Below are 4770 nucleotides of genomic sequence, written 5' to 3' on the forward strand. Positions count from 1 at the left end.
TATATATAATGTAGACTAACGCATACACAAATTGTATATATATATATATATAGTTGTACACAATTTTGAACTCATTCTAATTATACACAAATTATACAGTTTATAAAAAACATAAATGAGGTTCCATGCATGCAATATAAATACGAAATTTATATCTTAGATTTGAATTATTATCTTTTTAATTTTAAATATAATATATTATAATATATATATATTATATATATATATATATATATAATATATATATTATTTTAGAAATATAAATATTATATACAGTTATAAATTATTTTAAATATTTTGTGTTACATTTATGTGAGAAATGTAGATATCCATATATCCTCAATACGATATTATTTTTTAAAATATATACGATTATTATTAATCTATTATATCATAAATATTATCAACTATATTTATAGATTGCGGAAGTGCATACAAGAAAAAAATAATTCAGATGACATTGTATTTCTTACATATGTTAGCATATATTTTGTAGGTACATTGTATTAAAACTATTTATACTTATTATTATGTATAGACACAGATTTAATTTAAAATAATTCATATGTTGTAATATACTAATGGTTTTTGCTAAGTTGTTATATTTGTAGTGTATATATTTTCGAATTATAACTAAAGAAGTCATGATAGTATTCTATTGCACTGCGTATTTATAATAGTGCAAAAAGCCAATTTGTTAGATTGTATTACTATTTCCCATATATATATTAACATTTTCTGTTCAATCTAAAAAGATATATAACAATATAAACTATTTTCTTAATTCTTATTATGCATATATCTGTGGAAATTTTATGCAATAATAAAGCAATAAATAAACAAATGAAGTTATTCATCATGAAATTTCCTTAATATAACATACATAAGTCAAATTATTTGAATATATTTTTTGTTTTATCGTGTATCTATATTATATCATTATTATTAATTATAAAGAAGCAATGAGAACCTATTCTTTTAATCTGACTATCATGATATGTTTTCTCACATTATTTCTTCAATTGCCACCATCTTTTGCATCCAATCAAAACCTCGAAAAAGACAAACATAACTTATGTATTTAACTATATATGAAATGAACTATAATTATGAATAAGCAACATAAAGAATGACATGTATTCGCATAATTAAATCAACTATAAGTATGAAATACATTAAATTGAGGATATACATGCACTTTTTATTGTACTGTTCTTTATAAAGTGGTAATTTTAGATTGATAAATTTATCATATATTCATGAAATAATTTAGGTACTAATTAGTGAAAAAGCAAAATTTATACCTAGATTATAATATTTACTCTTATAATTAATATTTCACCAGATTTGTAACATGCATGAGAAGAAAATATACATATTCATAGAACTATAATTAATGACACACAAATATATATTTATTCTAATGTTTTTTAAAAGTAATTATTTCACTTTTATTTATCAATTTAGGATAGTGAACTGTAAAGTTTTTTTTTTTTACATGCATGCGAAATATTAAACAGATTCAACTATATTACTAAACAAAGGAAATAAATTAAACAAAGCTAATTTAAGATCGAGACATTAATCATATATTAATGAAATAATATAGGTATTAATTAGTAAAAGATTAAAATTTAAACTATATTATATATTTAAAATTATAATTTAAATTTCATAATTTTGTGACATGCATGCGAAAAAAAATATACACATTCATAGAAAATAAACACGAAACAAAAAAAATTGACATGCATTCTATATTCAGATACTAGAAAAACAAAAATTAGATATTCAGATACTAGGATATTGAACTTATTTTTTGTTTTTTTAGATGCATGCGAAAGAAATATACATATTCATAGAAAATAAATACAGGAAAAAAAAATTGAGGATATAAATGCATGTTTTTTATTTCGGTTTTTGAACAACTGAAAATTGTAGATCTATAAAATTATCATATATTCATGAATATATAGAATTATTAATAACTAAAAAAAAACGAAATTGATAAAAAAAAACCACAACACCTGTAAATCCTCAATCCTTGAAATAAATCGTTTCTAACTAATTTAAGATCGAGACATTAATCATATATTAATGAAATAATATATGTTTTAATTAGTAAAAGATTAAAATTTAAACTATATTATACTATTTAGAATTATAATTTAAATTTCATAATTTTATGACATGCATGCGAAAAAATGATAAACATTCATAGAAAATAAACACGAAACAAAAAAATTGACATGCATTCGATATTCAGATACTAGAAAAACAAAAATTAGATATTCAGATACTAGGATATTGAACTTATTTTTTGTTTTTTTCATGCATGCGAAAGAAATCTACATATTCGTAGAAAATAAAAACAGGAAAAAATAAAAAAGAGGATATAAATGCATGTTTTTTATTTCGGTTTTTTAACAACTTAAAATTGTAGATCTATAAAATTATCATATATTCATGAATATATAGAATTATTAATTATTAAAAAAAACGAAATTGATAAAAAAAAAACAAACACCTGTAAATCCTCAATCCTTGAAATAAATCGTTTCTCCATTCTTCTTCAATGGAAATCAATGATCTATCCGTCGTGCATGCGATAATATATTCCCAAAAATAATTTCTCCAATTTCTAAATCCCCTTTTATGATATTAAATCAGAAACCAATCGTTTTCTCATATTTCTGCTATATTTTTTGTGCATCTAATTTTTTTTTGTTGTGTAATTTGTTTGAAAGAAATCTGGAAATAACGTTTGGCAAAGGAAAGTTGCCATTTTTACGTGAAGATGATGAATGTTCGAGAGAGAGAGAGAGAGAGAGAGATAGAGAGAGGAAGAGAAGATGAAGCGGCAAGTAATGTGAATTTTGTTGTAAATTTTTGGTTTGCCAAATTTATTTATACTTAGGTTTTTAGTGTTTCTTTTTATTTTTTTAGAAGGTTTTAAATGTTTAGTTAAGGTAGTATTAAGTAGTATGTAAGGAGTATCACATTAAAGGTTATATTTAGTTGGATATGTATAATGGGCTTTAAAACAAGTTATATATATATATCGATTTTTTATTTATATTGGGGTTGGAAATCTTATTTTTATGTAAACTCTGGAATTACCACTTTTATATTTTGTTGATAAAGAGTAGATATTGACGTCATTTACTATGGATTTGATATGCATATTATTATACGGCCAATTTAAATAAATCAATTAATCCCTCAATAAATAATTCGTTGTCGCACCTATTTATAAATCATGCGAATATGTTATAAAAAAAACATATAGTTACTGTGGTATACGTTATATGTAGGTGAACATGTATTTAGTTATTTAAGGTTTAAGGTATGTAGTATTAGGTAGTATATAAAGAGTATCACATGAAGGTTATGTTTAGATGGAATGTGTAATGTGCTTTAAAACAGGTTATATATAAGATTTTGTATCTATATTAGGCTTGGAAATCATACTATGAATTTACACATTTATTTGAAAATATAGAAATGTCATGTCCTTATTAAGCGTTATAATTTTATTTCATTCATAAGTGTTATTTTATGTAAAATAATAAATATATTATTACCATCCATTTAATATTGTTTCATACATATTTAACAAAATTGTTAATTCATACAAAATCTATATTATTTTATTTGTAAATCAACAATATAAATGACTTAATGTTTATTCACTGGGCAAACGTGGCAGTTCAAATTTCGCTTTTAGTATACTACATTGTAATTCTTAGATGAACCACATAACTATTTTAATTTGCTTACTTCTATGCTTTGACAAGAATAACTTACTATAACATAAGTAGAATTAAAAGATTAATTTCATTGAATGTACATATGAATTCAAAACGATATCTTTTATATCCACCAATTCATGCTATTAACATGGAAAACATTTCTTATTTTAGTTACCACTCCTTCACTCAATCAATTGTTATCAAAAGAAGCTCAACAAAAATATGCAAGACAAAAGAGGAAGTTCATTATGTTAGAAAAGCGTGCAAGATTTACGCGTTCCTACTCCTATACGACCACGAAATAATATCACCATGCCAATCAACTTACCTCTTAATGGATCTTCATCAGGTATAAATCGCAATTGTATTAAGTAATTAACACATATCATCCAATGATTTTGGACAATAATTAGTTATCCTTTTGTTTTTATATATGCAACTAACATTTTAATTGTCTTGCAATTATAAGCGGTTTCTTCAAGTAATGGATTATCTCCTTCATCGTCGACAATTATAAACTTCTCTACTAATTCTTATGTAACTCCGATTCCTAATGGTGAGTTTATAGTGTATTTAACTTTGAAAACGTATTACTTGCAAGATAGTAATGTAAAATTACTCTTAATGCAGTGTTTTCAACAAGTGCACCATCTTCAAGTTCACAAGATTTTAATTGTCATGTGGACATCACAACTCAATCGCCATTAAGTGCTATAACAGATATTAGTGTCGGTTAGTTTATAATAAATTATTCCCTTATTGATTGTTAATTTGTCTAATAACGTTACCGTATAAACAATCCATATATATTTTGAAAAATTATGTGCTTCAGATAAAGAACATGCATCAAAGATAGCAAGGCATCAACGAAAACTTATAATTGAAGAGAAACGAAGTTCTGGTAATAAATTAATCTATTAGAAATATTACATGTTTATACTATTTCAGTTTTGGCATAGTATGATCATAAATATATAATACGTTGTGACCAACTAACATCACCTATTGTCGCATGAAA

This window comes from Beta vulgaris, chromosome 3 (genome assembly GCF_026745355.1).
Source record: "Beta vulgaris subsp. vulgaris cultivar EL10 chromosome 3, EL10.2, whole genome shotgun sequence".
NCBI lineage: Eukaryota > Viridiplantae > Streptophyta > Magnoliopsida > Caryophyllales > Amaranthaceae > Beta > Beta vulgaris.